The sequence below is a fragment of the Dermacentor andersoni genome, chromosome 7 (assembly GCF_023375885.2).
Source record: "Dermacentor andersoni chromosome 7, qqDerAnde1_hic_scaffold, whole genome shotgun sequence".
In the NCBI taxonomy this organism is placed as follows: domain Eukaryota; kingdom Metazoa; phylum Arthropoda; class Arachnida; order Ixodida; family Ixodidae; genus Dermacentor; species Dermacentor andersoni.
Genome location: NC_092820.1, coordinates 179,619,405 through 179,643,076, shown reverse-complemented (window position 1 = coordinate 179,643,076; position 23,672 = coordinate 179,619,405). Strand labels below are relative to the sequence as shown.

General features: G+C 49.4%; 1 protein-coding gene across 4 annotated transcripts in view; it reads left to right on the top strand.

Moving 5' to 3' along the window:
- LOC126533192 (uncharacterized) overlaps positions 1-23,672 on the top strand; it is a 160,722-nt gene that overhangs the window by 11,727 nt on the left and 125,323 nt on the right. The window lies entirely within an intron of this gene.

The following is a 23,672-nucleotide window of genomic DNA, read 5'->3' as shown; positions in this document are numbered from 1 at the left end:
TTCTTTTGTTACCGCCTTCAGTCGCCCCTGTTTGAAATCGCACCGCTGGCACGAGTTGTTGGAATCTCAGTGCTGACGCCCGTTATTGCAAACGGGTCGCAAGCCCCAAGGTTAGCGTTGGCCTGGAGGCCTGGGGCACAACTGGAAGCATCCGAAGGTCCTGGCAAAGCATGAGTCGACTGGTAACAGAACAACTTGTTTATTCTAACATCGCAAAAGAGCGGCCGGTCAGGTCGACCGAAGTGGAGAGACGGGAGTGCACGTTACTCAACAGAAGAAATCGGAGCCTCTCTCCTGGCGTCCGGGGGCAGCTGCTCTTATACTCTCGCAGTTGAGGGCAAGGAGGAAGGCCTCGTGACGAGACCACGTGACGGCGGGTACGGACAGACTGAGAGACACGTTGAGACGAGTGTAGTGACGCATCGCCAAGCTGGCGCCTGTCAGACCTCCTCGCTTCACACTTGGGGAGCTCCTCTCCCCGGCTGCCGCGCTTTGACAAGCGTGGGCACACACACACACACGCACACACGAAGACACGTGGCACTGAAACACGCCTGGACGCGCGTGGCGGGGAGGCGTATCGGCAGCTCCGAACGGGCCAAAATGTCCGCCGTTTTGAAGGAAGCCCCGGCGTCCGTTGCATCCGCGCCGGCTATACCGCGCGTCGTAGGCGAAACGTAACAGACCGCCCCGCCGGGGGAAGGAGATCCCGATGGTCAGGGGACTGCATCCGCTGTCCGGAGGGATGTCGCTCGATGATGCACATAACCGAAGTCGGGCGTCCGTCGGCGTTTCTTGAGCGCAGCGCACGGAGAAGGCCTCGTTCTCTCGTTCAGGTTCACACAGGACACTGCAAAGTGACTTCGGGAGAGTTGACATTTTTGTTCTCGTTCCCGGCAAGCGTTAGAACTACGCCGAAAGTCAACCGCTCAGTCAGCAAGCACGGCACAACCCTCACTAAGCCCTGCCAGGCTCTTTCCCCTTTTATACTACTGCCTAGTTCCTTACAGTAGTTTAGCAGCACTCAGAACACGTCCACAAATTGGAAAATTGCACGAGAAAGCACATCATCACTTTGAAACACTACACAAAAGCAATATGTTAAAAATCCTGCCTCAGGAAGAAAAACATCAGTAACAAACAATTTTGAGGCTGATTCCCACGTTAGGGGCTTCGACTTAAGCCATCGGCGTTACCGTTGAGACTCCCCTTTTTGTAACGCACCTCAAAGGAATATTGTTGCAAAGCGAGGCTCCAGCGCAGGAGGCGGCCATTTGTGGAAGAGATGGTCTGCAGCCATTGGAGAGGGCAGTGATCCGTCTCGAAGCATGCGAAGCGGAGAACGCAGCGAGCGACCGTACACCAGCTCAGCTGGCGAAAACCCCGTAGCCGCATGCGGCGCGCTCCTTAATGCAAACATCACCCCAGGCAGACACAGCTCCCAGTCAGTTTGTTGTTCAAAACACAATGCTCTCAACACGCGCTTCATGACGGAGTGGAGCTTCTCAACGGAATTCGACTGTGGGTGGTACACTGAGCTGTGTAACAGCTTTACCCCGCACCTTTCGAGAAAGGCTGTCGTCAAAGGGCCAGCAAACACTGTGTCCTGATCTGACTGGATTTCCACAGGAAAACCAACTCGCGCAAATATGGACAGTAGTGCATTGACTATCTCAACTGAGCTGAGTTCTTTAAGCGGCACTGCTTCAGGGAACTTTGTCGCTGGGCAGATCACAGTCAAAATGTGTCTGTACCCCGTGGTTGTTACCGGCAGAGGTCCCACTGTATCAATAACGAGCCGTCTAAAAGGCTCCGTAATGATAGGTACCAACTTCAACGGCGCCCTCGATTTGTCCCCTGGTTTGCCCACCCGCTGACAGGTGTCGCATGTCTTCACAAAGTGGTCTGCGTCCCGAAAACACCCTGGCCAATAGTACTCTTGCAAGAGACGGTCCTTAGTTTTCTTAACTCCTAGGTGTCCGGACCACGAACCCCCATGCGACAAGCGCAACAGATCCTGACGGTAGCACTGAGGCACGATCAGCTGATCGAACTCCACTCCTCTGCGGTCTAGATACTTTCGGTACAGGACCCCACTTCTTTTCACAAAGCGAGCATTTTTCTTGGCGACACCTTCCTTGACAATGCAGCGTATGTTTTCTAGGCTGCCATCCTTCTTTTGCTCGGCTATCAAAGCCGCCCGGCTGACTTTTAGCAACCTATTAAGTCCGTCTGACGTAGGCGCAATGAGCAAATCTGCAGATAGCTCTTCTAACTTTCCCGCATCGGGAATTTCCTCTCCAGTATCTGGTGCCTTTAACGCTACAGGCTCAATTTTATTCAGTTCGGGCGTGCTCTGAATATCAGCTTGCTGCGCCTCTGACCCTTTCTCATCGTTCGACAACGTCGGCCCCGCAACTACCGCCTTTGCAGCGAGCTCCCGAACCTTCGATCTGGTTAAGGCCTGAACGCTAGCCTCACCAAACAAAAGCCCCTTCTCGCGCAGGAGGTGATCGGACCTGTTCGAAAATAGGTACGGGTACTGGGGGGGCAGCATAGATGACACTGCGGCCTCCGTCTCAAGCGCTCCGAAAGGTCCTTCAATAAGCACTTTTGCTACGGGCAGACACACGCTATGAGCTTCCACGGCTTGCTTGATCCATGCGCACTCGCCCGTGAACATATCGGGTTCTACGTAAGAGGGGTGAACTACATCCATTGTAGCTGCGGAATCGCGAAGCACTCGGCACTCTTTCCCGTTCACGAGGAGGTCTCGCATGTAAGGCTCGAGAAGCTTCATGTTCTCGTCAGTGCTGCATAAAGACAAAAACACGACTTTTGTTTTTGTTTCTGGACACTGCGCCGAAAAGTGACCCGGCTTCTGGCACGTATAACAAACGCGCGCTTGCCTCGTCTCGAACCGTTTTCTGCGTTCGGCTTCGGCTGCCGCCGTCTCCTTACGTTCGGTCGGACAATGCGCCGAAAAGTGACCCGGCTTCTGGCACGTATAACACACGCGCGCTTGCCTCGTCTCGAACCGCTTTCTCATGGGCGTGAACTTCGGCCTCTCAAACTTGGAGCCAAATTCACCCTTTTGACCGTCCTTAGCTCCGCGAGCCCGACGCGTCACAAACTCTTCGGCTAGCTCAGCGGCTGGAGCCACCGTACTAACGTCTGGCCTATCCAAGACCCAGTACCGCACGTTCTCAGGTAACCGACTATAAAACTGTTCTAGCCCGAAACACTGCAGAACTTTCTCGTGGTCACCAAACGCTTTCTCTTCTTTGAGCCACTCCTGCATGTTTGACATAAGCCTGTAGGCAAACTCTGTATATGACTCACTTTTGCTTTTCTCATTTTCCCGAAACTTCCGACGGAACGCCTCCGCTGACAGCCGGTACTTTTTTAGCAGACTCGATTTCACTTTGTCGAAATCCTCTGCCTCCTCTCTATTCAAGCGAGCGACTACGTCGGCCGCCTCGCCGGGTAGCAAAGTGAGCAAGCGCTGTGGCCACGTTTCCCGAGAGAACCCCTGCTTCTCGCACGTTCGCTCAAAGTTAACCAGGAACAAACCAATGTCCTCTCCAAGCTTAAACGGCCGCATCAGGTCAGTCATTTTGAACAATACTCGTTCTCCTGCACCGTGTGCCTGACTTCCATTACGAGCGCGTTCCATCTCTATCTCGAGACGCTTCATTTCCAAAGCGTGTTGACGGTCGCGCTCCTCCTTTTCTTTCTCTTTTAGCTCTTTTCGTTCACGCTCGTCTTTCTCTTTTTGCTCTTTTTGAGTCTTCCTCTCCTCAATAGTCTCAAGGCATTCCGACAGCTCGTCATCCTCAGCTTCTAACTCAAGAATAGCCCTTAGCAGTTGCGGTTTTCTGAGTTTGTCTGAGACATCCAGACCCAACTCTCTTGCAAGCTCCAGCAATTTCGGTTTGCGCAACGACTTCAAATTCATGGCTGCTCTGAATGCTGCTTTCTCTACTGCCTACTATTGTCTTGCCGCAAACTAACCCGGCAGCAACGACAACCACAATTACCAGCTCTGTTTCTGACACTAACAAAAGCCTGGCAAAACTCAGAAGAAGAAAGTCCCGCACTCACCAAACCTCGCAGCCAAGAATTCAGCGCAGTCGTTCCGCTGCAGGCAACCAGTCATCACACAGGGCTCGTTGCACTGCTCCCGGATGGTCGTTGTGCTGCTCAGCATACAGTCAACCGCATCTCTTCGCTGCTGGCCTCCGTTGTCGCGATCTCACCGCTACCAGCCAGTTGTTTGAAATCGCACCGCTGGCACGAGTTGTTGGAATCTCAGTGCTGACGCCCGTTATTGCAAACGGGTCGCAAGCCCCAAGGGTAGCGTTGGCCTGGCGGCCTGGGGCACAACTGGAAGCATCCGAAGGTCCTGGCAAAGCATGAGTCGACTGGTAACAGAACAACTTGTTTGTTCTAACATCGCAAAAGAGCGGCCGGTCAGGTCGACCGAAGTGGAGAGACGGGAGTGCACGTTACTCAACAGAAGAAATCGGAGCCTCTCTCCTGGCGTCCGGGGGCAGCTGCTCTTATACTCTCGCAGTTGAGGGCAAGGAGGAAGGCCTCGTGACGAGACCACGTGACGGCGGGTACGGACAGACTGAGAGACACGTTGAGACGAGTGTAGTGACGCATCGCCAAGCTGGCGCCTGTCAGACCTCCTCGCTTCACACTTGGGGAGCTCCTCTCCCCGGCTGCCGCGCTTTGACAAGCGTGGGCGCACACACACACACGCACACACGAAGACACGTGGCACTGAAACACGCCTGGACGCGCTTGGCGGGGAGACTGCGGCAGCTCCGAACGGGCCAAAATGTCCGCCTTTTTGAAGGAAGCCCCGGCGTCCGTTGCATCCGCGCCGGCTATACCGCGCGTCGTAGGCGAAACGTAACACCCCCTATATGCCACGGCGGTTAACTGCGGAGGAAAGGAGCGAAATAATCGGTCTAGGAAAGTCAGGCTTCTCTCAGAGAAAAATTGTTGCCATAGTAGGCCGTCCACAGAAAACTGTAAACCATACCCTTAATGCCGATTTCAGAGAGAACCGTGTAGCGGATGCCCCTCATCGTCGCAGGCCCAGGAAAACGACTCGTCGTAGCTGCAGCCGTCCAAGACCCCTTCACAACAGCAAAAGAAATTGCCGAGCAGCTCGACGTTGATGTTAGTCTGCCCACTATTCGAAGGCGACTTCATGAGGCAGGACTGAAGGGTCACGTAGCCGCAAGGAAGCCCCTCCTTACAGCAACTCACCTTCAGAAACGGTTAGAATTTGCCAACCGTCACAGAAACTGGACGTCGCACCAATGGCAGCAAGTTATATTGAGCGACGAGTCCACATTCTTCACTTGCTGGAATCAGCGGCTCCGCGTCTGGAGGGTCTCCGGGTCCAGGTAAAATAGTAAGCTAGGAATGCGCATGCTTTTTGCGCATTTCAAAATTGATTTTTCTTTCTCTGTTCCGGAAGGTGCGATGAGGACAACGTCCTGAACTTTTCTGCCAGCAAACGTGTCTCTGTGAACGTGTGGGGTGCCATCAGCTACGCAGGTCTTGGCCCACTGTACCGCATTCCGGGAAGGCTGACAGCTGAAGCTTACATAGAAATTTGTAACAGCATTCTTCTCCCATATGCTCCCATCGCACAGCTGGAGTGGCCACCGCGGAGTCCGGAACTCAACATAATTGAAAACATTTGGGTGATTATAAAAGCTAACCTGGCTCGCATGCATCCGGACAAAGGGAGTCCAGAAACATTGTGGCAAGCGGTAGAAGGCGAATGGAATCGCATTCGAGGAGACCCGGCCATAGCAGAGTCACTCTATGCATCTTTGGCCAGGAGAATTGAAGACCTCCAAAGGAAAGGAGGGCGCCCTATCAAGCATTGATAGAAAGTCAATGCACGTCTGAAGCGGGCATTATCGACAGTTTATGTTGCATGTTATGGATGAGTGCAGCGTGCTGAAAATTATCTTTGTTTGCAGTGGATGAAATATTGATCAATGTTATGCCTTAATTCGTTTTGACTCTTTAATAACAACTGTTGCGGCTGCAGGCAAAGAGTATAAACGAACGGCATTGTTAAACACCGAAACAATTGATAGTATTATGATATTGTAGTATTGTAGTTACAGGAAAGTGAAGGCGCAGTAGATGTCACCCCTGGTACAGAAGGGAGTGAAGAAAAGGACGGAGAAATTGCGTAGTAGAGGGCACCGGAACGATACGGGGGCACTTTTCGTGCTGTTAATGTGAAAGTGCTGATTCGAGATGTCATAGATCAGTATCTGATCTTTAATCGGTTGACTTAAATAATCCCAACCATGAGTATTCAATTATCACCTCCCCCCCCCCCCCCTCGAGAGTGACATAGATCATGCCTTGACTTTCTTGATTTTCCTCCATTCACTCTATTGCTAACCGAAATTCAGGTATGCAGTTATCCCTTATAGCGAAGTATCGGAGCCCACGTAAGCAATGGGCTAGAGAAAGCACCTTTCCATTTCTATGACCGATTACCTTGGGCGGTTTTCGGTGTCGTTCTTTTTTTTTCTGGACGCTGCCACGTCCGCCGCTTTCTCCTGCCGATTACTCATGTATCGCTTTTGCATTAATAATTTCGATCAGCTGGGAGCTTCAAAATTTGCTGCCGTCGCAGAGCTAATAGATGCGGCAGTGTGCAGTGCAAATGAGGAATTAAAGAAAGAAAGGAAGTGAAACCTTACACTATCGTTACTGAGAAGACTGCCCGCTCTTTGTGGAAGAGCCTGAGTGCAGCGGAAGCTAGCGTAACTTTATTCCTGAAAGATAAAAAAATGCCGCGCAAGGCGGCTTTATCTAGCATAGGTGGACGCTCGCACGATTAACTTCCAATTGATTGCGTCCGGTCTAGCAGTATACACAAGATTACGACACGTGCGTATCTGTCTGCTGACGCGTAAAAAAACAATGAAATTTGGGACTTGCTAGAAGGGAGTGACAGCAGTTCAAGGAACAGCGAAAAGAGAGAGGGAAGCTACTTTGATGTTCCCCTCGCCACGGAGGGTGATGACGTAACGTGGCGCTTCTCCTTTCCTCGGTCGCCGCTTGAGCGATCACCTTCATATTGATCGCCACTGTACAGTCTAGCGCGACCTGAAGGTTATCGCGAGCGTCGACCAGCCTAGCGGCCCGTTTCAGAACAGTGAAAATCAAGATTTCGCATTGTCCTCTGCCTCGTTGGCTGTTCCATGCTACAACAATCACTCCCGCGACGAAATCGCCACCTGTTCTCTCTGCTTGTAATACCGAAGAATACGTTGCCGCAATACCATCACGGCCTGTTCCCCCCGAAGCAGAAAAAAAAAAACAGAAAGAAAGAAAGAAAGAAGCGCCTTCGTCATGTAGCGACGCTCTCCTCGTTTCTCCTCTCCCTTTCACGCTCCCTCCTTTACGCCTGACGCCTCCCTCCCTCTCCTCGAAAGAGGATTCTGGGCCGTGGCACTGTTCCTGTCGACGCTTGCGCGATAACCTTCAAACCGGTGGCTGCACATGTGCGCGATTGTGATGCCGTCTGTGGCGCCGGCAATTTCACTATCTACCGCTGTGGCAGATGTGCACGACGGGGAGGAGGCGTCCATCTCGCAATTTCTAACGACATTCCCTCATTTCATGTAAATATTAACACTGAGCTTGAAACCACGTGAGCTTGCCTAACTCCCAGTCACACAAACAATCCCCCGCATTTGCTACCGCTCCCCCTCGTCATCTGCCACTTTCACTGAAGACTTGCACGATGTTATTAACCTAACTTTCTCGCGTTTTTAGACTTCACCGTTATTCTTACTCGGCCATATTAATTTTCCTAATCAAATATGGAATACACACCCACCCAGCATAAAGCCTTTTTCTGCTCAGGCTAAATATTTATGCGCACTATGTACCCTGTTTTCATTTTTCCAGCTTGTGACTCAGCCTATCAGATCATCAACCAACATCGCAAACACGCTTGATTTAACACTGACAAATCGTTCAGATCTAGCTTCCTCTATAACATACTTACCTGGTATTAGTGACCATTCCTTATTAACATTTGATATACATCTCTGCTCTCCCAAATGGACAAAATTTAAGAAAGTTATACGTGATTACAAGAAAGTCAACTTCAAAGCTCCTGACGTTGAACTTTCGCCATTTATTCCAACATCTTTATTGATTTTGATAACCGTTCAGTCCAGTCAAACTGGGATATATTTGTAGACCAGGTACGCCTATTAAGTGAAAAGTACATTCCTAATCGCGTCATCATTTTTAATCCGCAAACACTTTGGTACAACTCCTTTACATAAAGCGCCTAACAGAAAAAATGCCTCTATCCCTTAGGGGTCATTTCACGCGAAACGTCCCGACCCAACAGTGACCATCATTGAGTTTCTTGAAGAATACAGGGCCACATGGCTATTGTGTGAATAAGGTTTCACCAAAGTATTTTCGTCGAAAAAAATTTTTGACTCCGTGAGCGCTCTCTAAAATTTCCCTAAAGGTGCAAAAGTTGCTTCGAGGTACATTTCTTTATCCAGGTCTGAAACGAGGTGCAATAGCAAATTCTATTTTAGTGAGTTGTATTGGCTTCCTTCTTTCATATGACGTCATAGTTGAATGCGTTTCAGAATTTGCATGTTTATTTGACTCAGTAAAAAAGCGATAAAGGTTGCGTTTTCAGAAATGTTTTGCATAAAGTGCGTTATTTTTTCAGCTACCATGATTTTTCTCCCTTTTACCTGTTACTACAGTGTCTGCTAAAAATAATTGGAAATTATTAATAAACTTATTTTTTGAGAAAAATACCTGGAAAGTTGGCAAGTTAATTTCTTCTGATATACAAGCCAAATTTAAGCACCAAAGCCCTTCAAGTAAAGATATGTCAGATAGCTCAATATACGCACCGACCTCATAGCTTGGGATTTAAGAATTTTGGTTCGAGAAAGTTTTGTCTGAAGCGAGAAAGCAATTTTAGAAATCAACCAATATCACCAGTAGGCACACTGCATATGTGCCGCAGCTCTTCTCGTCGTCTGCCGCCCAGCAGACGACGGCTAGTATACGGGGCGATCATTTCTCACTTTTAAGGGATTTTTAAAAATCGCATGTTGCAGATACCGTAGTTCTAGTTCTTGGGCTGGATTTTTCAGGGAGGCCGACATTACTTTCACCAAAAATCGAAACACATTTTCAACGCATTAACTAACGTTCACTAACTTCCTAAATAATTATTGTACGGCACATATTGAAATTTATGAATTGTAGCTGGTGAGATTGTCAGACGTATTCATTTAGAAGGAATTTCCAGAATGACGCCTACTTCCAGATATTATTTCCCGAAGTATGGGGCGAAATACAGTTACTTTCGTGCTTGAATGCATAAAACTGCGTTTTGTTAAAGTAAGTGGACCATCAGTGAATTTTTAGACCAGTTTGATGGTGCATATCTCGAAACTGGTGGCATTCTGGATATTCATTCGAAGCTGGATGCGCCTGACAATCGCACCGGCTACAATTCGTAAATTTCAATATGTGCCGCACACTAATTAATTAGAAAGTTAATTAGTGAATGTTTCTTAATTCGGCAAATATGCGTTTCGATTTTTTGTGCAATGAATGTCCGCCTCTCTGAAGAATTCAGCTCAAAGACTAGGATTATGGTATGTGCAACAAGCTATTTTTCAAAATTCCATAAAACTGAAAAATGATCACCCCCATATACTAGCCGTCGTCTGCTGGGCGGCAGATGACGAGGAGAAGAGCAGGCGACAACGCGCAGACGATGACGCGCAGACGATGATCAGCAGACGACGAGAGCGGCGGCAGGTATACACAGTGCCTGCTGGTGATATTGGTTGTTGATTTCAAGAATTGTTTTCTCGCTTCAGACAAAATTTACTCGAAAGAAAATTTCTAAATCACAAGGTCGGTGCGTATATTGAGCTATTGGACATATTTTTATCTAGAGGGCCTTAATGCTTAATTCGGCCTGAATATCACAAGAAATTCACTTCTTGCAAATCTTGGAGGTATTTTTCTCAAAAAAGTAATTTAGTAATAATTTTAAATTATTTTTAGCAGACACTGTAGTAAGAGGCAAGAATGGAGAAAAATTATGGTAGGTGAAAAGAACACAGTTTATGCAAAACATTCTTGGTTTTTTTACTGAGCCAAATAAACACGGAAAATTCTAAAATACATTCAGTTATGACGTCATATGAAAGAAGGATGGCAAGACAATGCTCTAAAATAAAATTTGTTATTGCTCCTAGTTTCAGACCTGAAAAAAAAAATGTACCTCCAAGCAACTTTTGCACCTTTGCGGAAATGTCAGAGCACTCACATGATCAAATTTTTTTTTAAACGAAAATACATTGGTGAAACCTTATTCACACAATAGCCATGTAGCCAAATTTTCGTTCAAGAAAATCAATGATGGTCACTTTTGGGTCTGGGACGTTTCGCATGGAATGACCCTCAGCTAAATCATCTGTATCGAGCGGTGCCGCAGGCAAGACATGACCAGAGGCTCCAAGCAAGGGGAGCGGAAAGCGTCCCCGTTTATTCAACAGCCGTGTATATATACACTAAGTGGGAGAGGGTGTGTACCCTCATCACCATGTGTCATGGGCGATACCGATATCTGTCACGTCACACGTGCCATAGATGCGAAGCCAGCGCTGCGCCAGATACGATACATCCCCTTTTCTTTCAAAGGAGGAAAAAAGAAACACAGGAAAGAACAGTAGTAGAAACGAACATTGAGAACGCGTTTTAGGGAACTTGCACAAAGCTTCGATTATAAGTAAGCCTCTGTGGGGGCCTTCGCTCTCGGGTTGACCTTCTGAACGCAGGTTCTTGGTTCTGCTGCAAGCATGCAGGAGCGTTGGACGAGGCGGGAATGTGGCCAGTTGTGGCCGGTGACTCGGCGGCACTGTTGCTGCTGTATGGTGAAGGTCTTCTGTCAGCCCCTTGGCGGAGGTCTTCCTCGGAGTCACAAAGGCCGCTTTGTCGAAAAGCTTCTCTTGTAGGCAGCAGATGTCGCCGATTGCGCCGCAGGAATGTGCCGTCTTCAGTGATTATGTTATACGACCGGGGATATGTCGCAGCTTGAACGACTTGACCTTTGGTGGCCCACTCCCCTTCTTTGATGCGTACCGTGTCTCGGGGGTTGAGTGGTGGTAGTCGTCGGCTGCAACGGTCGGTCTGACGATGCTTCTGTACGCTGCGACCTGGGCAGGGCCGGACGTCGGGCAACGTTGTCCGTAGTCGTCTTCCTTGAAGTACTTCGCCAGGTAATGGAATCCGGACCATCGGAGTAGATCTGTAGGCAAGAAGACCAAGCCAAAAATCGTGATTCATTTGAGTGCTTTTCTTTAAAATCCTCTTAACTACTTGCACGCCTGTTTCCGCCGGACCGTTGGACTGGGGGTACCGAGGGCTGGAAGTGGTGTGGTTGAAGTCGTACCTTCGGGCAAGTGCAGCAAAAGCGTGGCTAGAAAATTGTGGGCAGTTATCCGAACAAACTTCAACTGGTATGCCGTATCTAGCAAAAATTGCACTTGTTGCTTCAATGACAGTCTTCGCGGTAGTATCGTTTAGCAGCTCTACTTCAGGAAAGTTTGATAATGCGTCGTAGACGCACAGGTATGACTGTCCACCATACTCAAAAATATCGATGCGACACGATGCCACGGTTTATCAGGTACTGGGCGTAACTTTAACGGCTCTTGGGGCTGTCTGTACGCGTACGTTTTGCATGTAGAACACGCCTGTGCAAAAGTTTCTATGTCACGGTTTATTCCCGGCCCGTGATTTGCATATATTGATGCCCAGATGACCTTGATGAATGCGTTCCAAAGTTTCTTTCCTCATCGTAGCAGGAATTACAACTTTGCTGCACCCTTTTAAGAGGACTCCGTTCACGTGAGAAAGCTCTCCTTCAAAAGATTTCCAATGGCCTTGGAGTGCTTTTCCTGCCGCTAAGTCCACAAGAACTTGCTTTAGTTCTTCATCCCGACTAGTTTCCGTAGCCAACCGCTTCCAGGTGTTATCGGCGACAAGTGAAGAAACAACACTTACTGCGTGCACTTCAGTGTCGTCGTTGATGACGTCGTTTTCCGCGATGGGTCCGGTTGTTGCACGTGACAGCATGTCAGCGAGAAGCAGTTGCTTCCCTGGTGTGAACTGAAGTTTTACGTCATAACGAAGAAGGCGCAGGAAAAAGCGCTGCAACCTCGGGGGCATGTCGCCAATGGCCTTCTGCGAAATGGCGATCAAGGGATGGTGATCAGTTTCTAGAATAAACGGCCGACCGTAGACAAAATGGTTAAACTTCTCGCATCCATACGCGCCCGCCAGGGCCTCCTTTTCAATTTGCGAGTACCGTTGTTCGCACTCTAAGTGCCCGCGAGGCATAAGCGACTGGCTTCCATGTATCCTGGTGGCACTGCAATAGCGCTGCGCCGATTCCGTTTTGCGATGCATCACATGACACCTTTGTTGCTTTTGTTTGATCGAACACGGCTAGTAAAGGCGCTCTACTTAAACTTTCGCAAAGCTGCCGCCACTCTTCAGCGTGATTAGGCGTCCAGTCAAACGCAGTATTCTGCTTTATAAGATTTTTGAGGAGCGTCGTCCTTTGGGCCAGTGACGGCATAAACTTGCTGAAATAATTCACGGTGCCAAGCATCCTCTGTACTGCGATCTTGTCGGTCGGCGGTGGAATTTGAATCATTGATTTTGTCAGTGACGGGCTTGGTTTGATGCCTTCCTGGTTAATGACGTCACCAAGAAACTCGATTTTACCGACACCAATGGAACACTTGTTCGGATTAAATGTCAGACCGCCGCGTTCTTCTGCTTGCAGTACCGACTGCAGGCGCCTGTCATGCTCCTGCCTCGACGACCCCCACACCAGTACATCATCAACGTATACTCTGACCCCAGGAAGGCCTTCAACAATTTCATTTAGCGTTTTCTGAAATACCTCAGGTGCCGATGCTATACCAAACGGTAAGCGCAGAAATCTGTAGCGCCCGAATGGCGTTGCAAAGGTGCAAATTCGTGAGGTTTCGTTGTCCAACGGAATTTGGTGAAAACCAGAGTTCGCGTCAAGACGGGTGAAAACTGTAGCGCCCGCTAACTCTGCCTCTATATCTTCTCTTCGCGGCATTGTGTAATGTTCTCTCTTGATGCATTGGTTAATCCTCCTGGGGTCGATACATACTCGAATTTTCCCGTCCTTCTTTCTAACAATGACCAATGGGCTTACCCAGTCTGTGGGCTCGGTGACTTTGGTTATGATGCCTGCGCGCTCCATGCGTCCCAGTTCTTCTCGCAAGGGTTCCTGAAGAGCCAGCGGCACTCGTCAGGCTGCTTGGACGATTGGCGTGGCGTCGTCACGTAGAACCATTCGATAGACCCTTTCAACGCACCCGGTTCCTGTGAACAAGTGGCGAAAGTTCCCTGCGACTTCCTCGGAAGTGTTTCGAGATACTGCGTGTATGCGTGACACAAGTCCAAGATTTTCGCTAGCCTGTAAGCCCAGGATGGCCTGATGCCCCTTGGACACCACGAAGAAGTCGAGGACGGCGCAACGATCACCTAGTGCTAATTCTGTACGAATGACGCCATCAGCTTGATAACCCCTCCGCCATACGAACGGAACACCGCGCTGCTTGGTTTCAGGGGCGGTTTCGGGCGAATTTTACGGTAGCATCCGAAAGGTAGTAGATTTGCTTGCGCGCCTGTGTCGACCTTGAATTCAAGTGGTACGTTCTTGATTTGGCCGACAACTGTCCAGTCGTGTTGGTTTGCTGCGCGGCTTGACACGTCCAGAATGTCAAAGTTATCTTCACCGCCCTGAAGTTCGCCAATATCGGCAAATCGTCTGCAGCAGATAGCAAAATGGTTGGGGCGTTGACATTTGTGACATGTTTTACCGAATGCAGGACACCTTCGTGGCGGGTGCATACGTGCGCACTTAGGGCACTTGTAATGCCTGGGCAACTCACTTTGTTTACTTGGGTGTTCCTTACGCATCGTGTCAATGTGGCTTTCGTCCCATGCCCAAACTTTTTGTTGCGCTGCCGTCGCTTCAGCTGCTTTAGCAACCTGCTCAGCCTTCAGTAAATTCAGCGTAGTGTCCCGCAGCAGCCTTTCTCTTAAGTTTTCTCATCGTTAGTTCTATAAACAATTTGGTCCCTAATCATTGCGTCCATTTGGGAGCCAAAGTTGCATGCTCGTGCCTGGTTCTTTAAGTCTCGCAAAAAAGGTTCGAAAAGCTCACCAGGGGCCTGGACTCGCGTACGGAAAAAGTGGCGCTCATGGACTTAGTTCTGCTGAGCCGCACAATATGCATCGAACTTCGCAATGACAGTGGCGTAGTCATTCCTGTTCTCGTCTTCGCCAAAGCTGAACGTGTTGAAGACCTCGATGGCTTCCTCGCCTGCAACGCTCAGCAGAAGTGCTGTCTTGCATGATTCCGTTCGAGGCTTGCCGGTTGGCTGTTCTGATGCGGCGAGAAAAAATTCGAACCTTTGCTTGAATGCCCGCCAGTTCTTGGCAATTTCACCAGCCGAGCTCAGCGGGCATGGTGGCTTCAGGAAGTCCATGGGGCTGGTCTTGTAGTATAATCGTCGGTTCACCAAGACTGCACGTCGGCGTTCATCTCACTTCTGACACCATGTATCGGGCGGTGCCGCAGGCAAGACATGACCAGAGGCTCCAAGCAAGGGGAGCGGAAAGCGTCCCCGTTTATTCAACAGCCGTGTATATATACACTAAGTGGGAGAGGGTGTGTCATGGGCAATACCGATATCTGTCACGTCACACGTGCCATAGATGCGAAGCCAGCGCTGCGCCAGATACGATACATCATCTGCGAGTAAAACACGTTCGTAATCCTGTAACGCTGCTAATCAAATGTACTTAACTGCACTAAAAATTCTAAAAGGAATTACTTATCCCATACATTACATCAAATGCTTAAAACAGATGTCCGAAAGTTCTGCCGCGTCATTAACCCCTCTATCAATAGCTTTATCACCTTGAAAGATGGGTCAGCTGACGTCATTCCAAGTGACGCTTGCGAAATCGTTCCTAATGTATCAATTGAAGTCATAGCGTTTGCATTGACAGGGACATGAAAGACGACAGGACGTGCGCTAACTATCAATTGAGTTTTATTTCAGAAAAGCATGGTATTTATACCGGCTCACACAAGTGAAAATCATCGCACGTGCAACCCAGTATTTTCCAGATAGGCCATTTCCTTTCTGCTCAGAGAGATCAACGGGGCGCTGACACAGTTTGAACCTTCTTTTTCCATCAAGCTTGCTTCTACAATCTCGCTTGTATCTATACGTTCCTGACAATGGAGTTTCCCGGCGACGGCCGCGCCACCTGTAGCGTCGAAAGCGCAACTCTCACACTGATCCAACTTCGACGATCCAAGTCGACGGCGTAGAATCCAGCTGGTGCACGTGTTGTTATGACCGCGTGTGATTCGAAACTTCTGAACCACGTGCGCCATTGTCCAGCAGGTAAACGTTCTCATACCGCTGTTTTACGATGCAAATTTGCAATACATCGAAAACTGTCCAGGAAAAAAAGCATGTGGATGGTGGTTCTGCTACGTCAAAGACTGTGGCGGCCACGCAGGACTGCCTGCTCTCAGACTCTACAGATTTTCCGGCCGGCCGTGGTTTTGTGCTCGCGCTTCCTTCCTGGAGGATCGCACTAGAAAGTATTGTAGTCAGTAGACTGAAGGTTTTGGTCGAGAAAGAGTCTTACCGGGAAGCCGACTTAATTTTTCTTTTTTGTAAGTTCTCCATATCATTTAGAGCTATTTATTTTGCTGTGTGAAGTGTACTGCGTGGTGGCTGCAGGTGTTCTGGCTTGCGTGAGTTGCTGAGCATTTCACGCTGTGCGGCTCTGCTTAGGCCTCGGCAGTTGCAAACAAAGTACTGCGGTTGCTTGGCAGAACATAGCAGTGTAATACAATTTTTGTGCAAGTTATTTAAAAGAGACTTTTAGTAATTCGAAAAGATATGGCGCCTATCGGCCGCTGCGGCCGCATTTCGATGGGGGCAAAATGCGAAAACACCCGTGTACTTAGATTTAGGTGCACGTTAAAGAACCCCAGGTGGTCGAAATTTCCGGAGTCCTCCACTACGGCGTGCCTCATAATCAGAAAGTGGTTTTGGCACGTTAAACCCCATAACTTAAATGACGCCTATCATTCGTGGCCAATGAGACTTCGCAAGCGTGTCAGAACAACACCGCGGAACAACACGTTTTGTCTACGGTAACTCAAATGGTTGGCCAAGAACACCTACGCCTTAATAAGCTCAGCCGTGACTGCTCACTCAACTGAGCTGCTTAATCAAAGCATAATATGATAGTTGAGTTTTCTCACGTCCAGAGATACGCTGTAGTTGTGTATGCCTTGCTGGGAGTGAGTGACACTTGGCCAGCACAGTCACACCGGCGACTTCTTTCACGCTGTGAACGTGCCCGGCATCATAGAGCTTTTCCCTTTTATGACGAATGGCAGGGCGTATCCGACCGTCTAATTATGAGACTCGTTTGAAACCACACAGCAAAACTTGCACCATTTGTTCGTTTCAAAACAAGCATGAACATGCGATCACGCTGGCAGATCAGCGTGGGCAGCCTGAGTAGCGTGGTCCGTCACTGTCAGTTTTGACGGCAGGTGCCGTAAGAGGCGCTGACGATAGCTGCTCTGAACATAGCAGTTCGGAACATAGCTTGGGAAAGAGAGCAAGGAGAGCAAAATGGCCAGTCCAAATTTGAACCCTGAACAAATAGCAAATATAGTCACTAGAGTTGAGGAAGAACTTGGCAAATGGCCAAGTAAAGAGTGGGAATATGGTGAGCTTCTAAGTGTAATAACGACAGAAATACGGAAAGAGAAACAACAGGTTCGTTGGAAAGGAAAAAAGAAACCGGAAAGCTGGTGGAACAAGGAGATACGAGAAGCGATCACCGAACCAAAGAAAGCATCTCGAAAGCACAGGCAGGCAATGAAGGCGCAGTTGCCGCAGGATGAAGTAACCAGTAAATGGGAAATATACCGAGAGAAAAAGTCTATGGTTCAAATACTGGTGCAAGCAAACTTAAAAGGGGAAAGGGAACGTTGGTTGTCAGAAATACGTGAGAAAAAGAAGGCCGCACCTAGAATATTTTGGAACCACATAAAATTATTAGGCAGGAAGTCAACAACAATACAACAACGTATCCTAGACGAAGATGAAAACAGACTGGAAGGAGAAGCGGCAATAAATTACATCCGGAAAGTAACAGCCGAATCTTTCCAAGGCAATGACGAGGTTGTATTTGAAGAAAAAAAGAGCATGAAAGAGACCCAAGCGGAAAAGGAGCTGGTGCTGACAAATTTAAACTGGAAGAAAGAGGAAGAGAAAATTCCTAAGCGCACAGCCACAGGGCTAGACGAGGTACCCGTTAGGTTGATTAATGAACTGGGACCAAAAAGTAAGGAAGCTCTGGTGAAAGCAGTAGAAAAAACTTAAAAAGATAGACGAATACCAGACAGTTGGCGACAATGTAGAATGAATTTAATTTATAAAGGTAAGGGGGAGAAAGATAGAATTTACTCGTATAGACCGTTGACGATTACATCGGTAATATACATGCTAGCAATGCAGGCAATCAAATTAAAGCTTCAAGCATGGGCAGAGAATAATGGCATTTTGGGAGAGCTTCAGAATGGCTGCAGAATAGATAGGCGTTTGGATAATTATTTGTCCTTACTCGGTGCATTGAAATATCAAGAGTAGAAAGGAGAGTGTTATATGTGGCCTTTTTAGACATTACAGGAGCGTATGACAACGTAGACCGCAACATTTTGTTGGATGTTCTGGAAATGGAAGGTTTAGGCGACGATTGCATGCAGCTTTTGAGAGAGATTTATCTAGAAAATACCGTTTTCGTTGAATGGGAAGGAATGAGGAGCGAGGAGAACGTAGATTTCAACAAGAGTTTAGGACGAAGGCGCCAAATAAAACGACGGACGAAGGAAGAGGACATGGAACAACCACGTAGGCGCCTTCCGTCCGTCGTTTTATTTGGCACCTTCGTCTTAAACATTTATAACCAACTCGCTCACCAGCACGTGCTCAGCAAGGTACTGAGGCAGGGGTGCCCTTTATCCCCACTGCTGTTTATGATGTACATGGTGAGGATGGAAAGGGCGCTAGAAGGAAGTAATATCGGGCTTAATCTCATACCAACAGGCGGGTACAGTAGTAGAGCAGCAGATTCCAGGTTTGTTTTATGCGGACGACATTGTATTGCTAGCTAACAAGCAAAGTGATATGCAATGCCTGGCTAATATCTGTGGACAGGAAGGCGATAAATTAGGTCAGAAATTTAGCATTAAAAAATCATTTGTTACCGTAATCAATGAAGACGGCGAACAGACACTGACAATATAGGGCCAGGAAATATATCGCGCAAAAGAATATAAATACCTTGGTATATGGATAAACGAAGGCAATAGATATATGAAAACACAGGAAAAACAATAACAGTGAAGGGGAAGATAAATGCAGCCATAATTGAACACAGAGCGCTATGGCGATACAATAGGTACGAGGTGCTCCGGGATATGTGGAAAGGTGTAATGGATCCACGACTTACATTTGGAAATGCAGTTGTTTGCTTGAAATAACGGGAACAATCAGAACTCGATGGCAACCAAAAGTCACAGGGTCACCTCGCATTGGGCGCTCACTACAAATGAAGCTGTGCAGGGTGATATGAACTGAACAAGTGTTGAAGTGAGCGAAGCTCACAGTGAAATTGCTTATGAAGAACGACTGAGAAATATGGACGAAAGTAAATGGGCTGGGAGAGTGTTCAGGTATCTGTAGAGAAATAACATTGATTCACAGTGGAAGAAAATAACTAGGAAGCTTACCAGGAAGTGTGCGGCCTGTATGGTGAACAACACAACAAGAGACAACTTCAAACGGAAAATCAGGGAAGCTGTAATAATCTCATGGGTGGCGGCAATGGAAAAGAAACCTGCCATCCAGTAACTACTTGAGAGAATATAACGAAATCAAGAATGAAACAATTCATGATAGCTCAAAGGGAAGCTAATTACTTTGCGAAGCGAGATCAGGATGTTTATAACACTCACTTATAGAACGAGATATAAGAAGGAACAACAAGCATGTGCTTGCTGCGGTAAAGCTAGGGAAACGATGGCGCATGTTTTATTAGAATATGAAGACGTTTACCCAGCGGTTGGTTTAGGCACCACTGGCCTCCTTGAAGCCCTTGGGTTCAACGAGAGCAGTGGAAAACTAAACATGTCCGCAATAGGGATTAGTAAGAGGCGATTGGAAGATTGTTGGAAGAAAAGTAGGGAAACGACAAACAACGGAGGCGTACAAAAACAAAGTTCACAATAGGGGTTCAGAAAATTTGGTTATGGGAATTCATCCTGTTTTTTTTTCCTTTTCTTTTTTTTAACATAGGCAGTATATTAGGCAATATAAATAAATGATCTTGGTGGCGCAACCCACCGCCCCGTTCCAAAGGGGACGCTCATAACACCCATCCATCCATCGAAGCACTGCAGTATACATGCCTCATATATAACTCGTTTCGAGGGTCGAAATACGTTTTGTTGATGTATTGACCCAATGCTAACGCACTACCGTCGAAAGTCCTAGTGAGATGCGTTCTGGCGCAATTTTTTTATTGTTCTGTTTATTAAATGCGTGAGCATTTCTATGGTTACCCAACGAGAAAACTGTCCGTCCATGCTTCCTTCGCCTAAGGCGATAGCTTGCAAGATAGAGCCAGCCAGCTGCGGCATAAGACGACGAAGAACGCTCTAACAGTGAAACGAAAATTTTGAGGTGGGCCAACTTGAAATCTGGGGGTAGGCCAAGTTACATTTGGGGGTAGGCCAACCTAAATTTGGGTGTGGCGAACTTGAAATTTAGGGATGCGCCAACTTATATTTGTGGATGGGCCAACTTGAAATTTGGGAGAGTGCCAACTTCAGATTTTCCGGTGACCCAATGCTCAGTTGAACGCTGCTGAGCGTCCTAGTTATTAACAACTTGCGGGCATGCGCGTTAAGACGCTTGGCACGTTTTCGTTCGGCCTTACAGAGGCGCACTCGGAAAGCAGGTGAGAGCTTGTGTGGACAAGGAACGCGCACACAACAGAGGCTTGCGAGAGAGAGAGAGAGAAAGAGAGAGAGAGATTGTGAAGAGGAAGAGGCGCCATTTTGTGCAGCCCTTTGGGCAGTACGACTCAGCGCTTTGGCGAAGGGGGGGGGACATAAAGACGAAAGAAAAGAGAGAAGAAAGCGAAGGTCGAGGCGATTGCAGAGCTTGGTACCGTTAGGTACCGCCTAGTCTAGTAACGTTGGGTACCGCTGTCTGCGGTAGCCATGCGGCGCATTCACAATTTACATGATAGCCCCGTGTACTCCAGGAACGTAAGAAAGTGCGTGAAGGCGGAGCCATGGTGCCGGCCGGGAAACAGTAGCTGGGATGCCGAGATTGCTGGGAGTCCGAGGCGTCGGAATGAGACAGGGAGAGAAGCCCTCTCTTTGGAGAAGGCGGGACAGGGACAAAGTAGATGGTCGATTGTTTCGTCCTCGCCGCACGATGAGCATGCCGGGGATGAATCCAGGCCTTTGCTGTATCTCCGGGATGCCGTCCAAGAGCAGCCGATCCGGAGCCGCAGCAGGAGAGACAGCTCCCACCTCGTGAGGCCGCTTTCAGGAAGTGGACGGGGAGGGCGACCGCTGGCGAAGCGCCGATCCGGCTGGAGCACCGTCAGGTGTCGCAGCAACGTGTGCCTTGCATAGTCGACGACCGTCACAGCGGTGCTGACTGGTACAGTGCCATGGCGTGTTGCCTTTGCCAGGGCGTCAGCCTCCTCGTTGCCATGGACGCCGACGTGACAGGGGAGCCACTGCAGCTACAGCTTCAAGCCACTCGAAACAAGGGCGCGAAGCTTTTCCGCCAGCAGGGCAACGCCAAGGCCATCAGTCTCAGGTCGGCGAAGAGCAAGGAGTGGCGCTCGCGAGTCGCAGAGAATCACAACTGGAAAATCCGGGAGGTCCTCCCCCAGCATGTACGCTGCCAGATGGAGGTCAGCCACCTTAGAGAAGCGGCGGAGCTTGCCGCGAAAAGCAGCCGGCACACTCCCGAGCGGCGAAGGGCAGGGATCACGCAGGATGCAGTGGCAAATCCGGAGCCTGTATGGACCGAGCCGTCCGTGTAGATGTGTAGATGTCCGTCCAGCCGGTCCTTCAACAGGAACGGCGACGCCTGGTACATTGCGTCGGATGGGGATCGCCTTTTCGTGAAGCCATCTAGCGTAGTAGAGACCTCCAATGGCTGATGGTGCGGAGGAGGTGGTGCGATGGCTAGCGTGGGAGGACGGCCTACAACATCCTCGTATAGCTGACACAAGCTGCCCATGCGTGAGTAAGGTCGGCTTGAAAGCAGAGGCGCGCTACCCGGGGGGCGATGTAGCCTGTCTACGTGATGGAAGCCACGATGCAGGAGCAGCAGAGACAGCGGCCAAGTCTGGCTGGGGTGGCAGCAGTGTGCAAGGTCCCTGGCAAACCAAGAATCATCCGGATGGCTTTCCGGTGCTGGAGCTCCAGGCGGTCTGCCGGAACCCGTGAAAGAGCCACGAAAGGGAGTGCATAAAGAAGCCTTGACGTAGAAGCGGCGGCGTATAGACGGGTACTCCATTGTGGTGTCCATCTTCTGCCGCGGAGCAGCAGACGGCCAACCTCCTTTTGCACCTTCTGCACTTGAGTGATGAGCGCCCTGGTAGCCGATACCCACGAGAGCCAGTGACCAATCTGCATGCCGAAGTAGGTAACCCGCTTCCATGGTATCCGGTTGCCACCCAACACCATCCTGACTGTTCGCCGGCGTACGGCCACGCTAGAGTGGACGAGAAGGGCCTCTGTCTTTGAGCACGATGCGGAGAGGCCCAGTGTTTGGAAGTAGGAAACAACTTCGTCCAGGGCTCGCTGCAAGCAGGACCGAACGGCTGCAAGGCTTCTAGTGGGACTCCGAGTCCACAGAGCTACATCATCAGCGTATAATGATATGTAGACATGATGACGGAGGCCTGCTGGGATAGCAGAAGGAAGAGAAGCAAGTGCCAAGTTGAAAAGGAAGGGGTTTAGGACGGATTCATGCTGCACTCCGGAACAGATTGAGCGTAGGGAGCTCACAGTCTTTCGCACCCTTACACAAAGGGAGCGCCCTGTGAGAAAGGTCCAGTAGGGGCTGGGCTGGCTGTATGGTCGCTCGGACGGTGGCCGCCACCGCGCGACGCTGGAGTATCCAATATAGCCGGGCAGTCGGAGCGCCTCAGCCGGCACACCAACTTCCTGCAGCGCGAGTACGTCGTAATCGCCCCGCAGGGGGCGCTCCGAGAGGTCAGCTTGACGCCGCCGCAACAAGTGCGTGTTCCACTGCAGCACCTTCGGGCAGTAGCGACAGCGTGAGCTATATATAGATCAAGGGTGACTCGGCATCGCGGCGGTGCACTCACCCTTCACCCGGTGTACTGCGGGCGATGGGAGAGGCGCTCTCCGTCGAGGCGCGCTCGCGCCCGGCGTTCCGGCTCAGTGGGTACAATTGCATTGAACGTGTCGCATGCGGCGAGAAAATCTGACGGTTTTCTTCTAAAGGATACGAATTTTTAAAGCGAAAGCTTTACTGGCCGCGAACTTGCAATTTCGCCGTGGCGGTGCTCCGAGGCGGCACATGACGTCACAACGCGCGCCTCGCCGCGGATATTTCTCTCTCTCTCGCTCCCTAGTCACTACTGCGCATGCGCCACTAGTAGCACCAAGCCACAGGTGTTCCGCCTTAGTTCCGCCGCTGCGCAGCGCCGCGCCTCGCCGCCGCCGCCGTTTGGTATGACGTCACACCGCGTTCCTCGTTGTTGTCCTTGCCTCCGCTCTCTTCACCAGCTGCGTCGCATGCCGGATAACATGTCGGAGGATTGAAAAGGAGAGCTCGCGTGTGCCGCAACTACAGTTGAGGCGGCAGTATGGACGGCGACAATTCTGATAAGCAGGAGGAGGCCTGGAATCGACATCGGAACGAGATGAAGAGGAAACTAATCGCCCAGGAAACAGACGAAAAGCGCGCCGAACGACTGTCTAAACGCCGCGACATAGCTAGACAACCAGATTAATCTGGACTTGCAACCAAGGCTAACCATGCTATGCCTTAGCTGTCGCTATTATATCCTGGCATAGCCGAGCTAAGGCACTGCCAATTTTTTGCCACCGGAAGGGCCATCGGTAGACGTGCATAAGCTAGGAAAGTCAAGTAAGCAATACTAAGCAAAACGAAGTCACAGCCGAGTCAAACAATGCTTACGCTTTAGAAGACAATTCTGAGAATTTCTGTTGTTAATTTTTTTGTTGTCTCTGCCTTTAGCAAAGAACGGTAGAAAGCACGGTAGACACTCTACACAATTAACTAATCGCCCTTATGCACAGAGTCGCCGCCATGGAAGCTAATATGCAAACCCTTTTCACACAAACCGCTTCCACCGCTCAAGCCGTA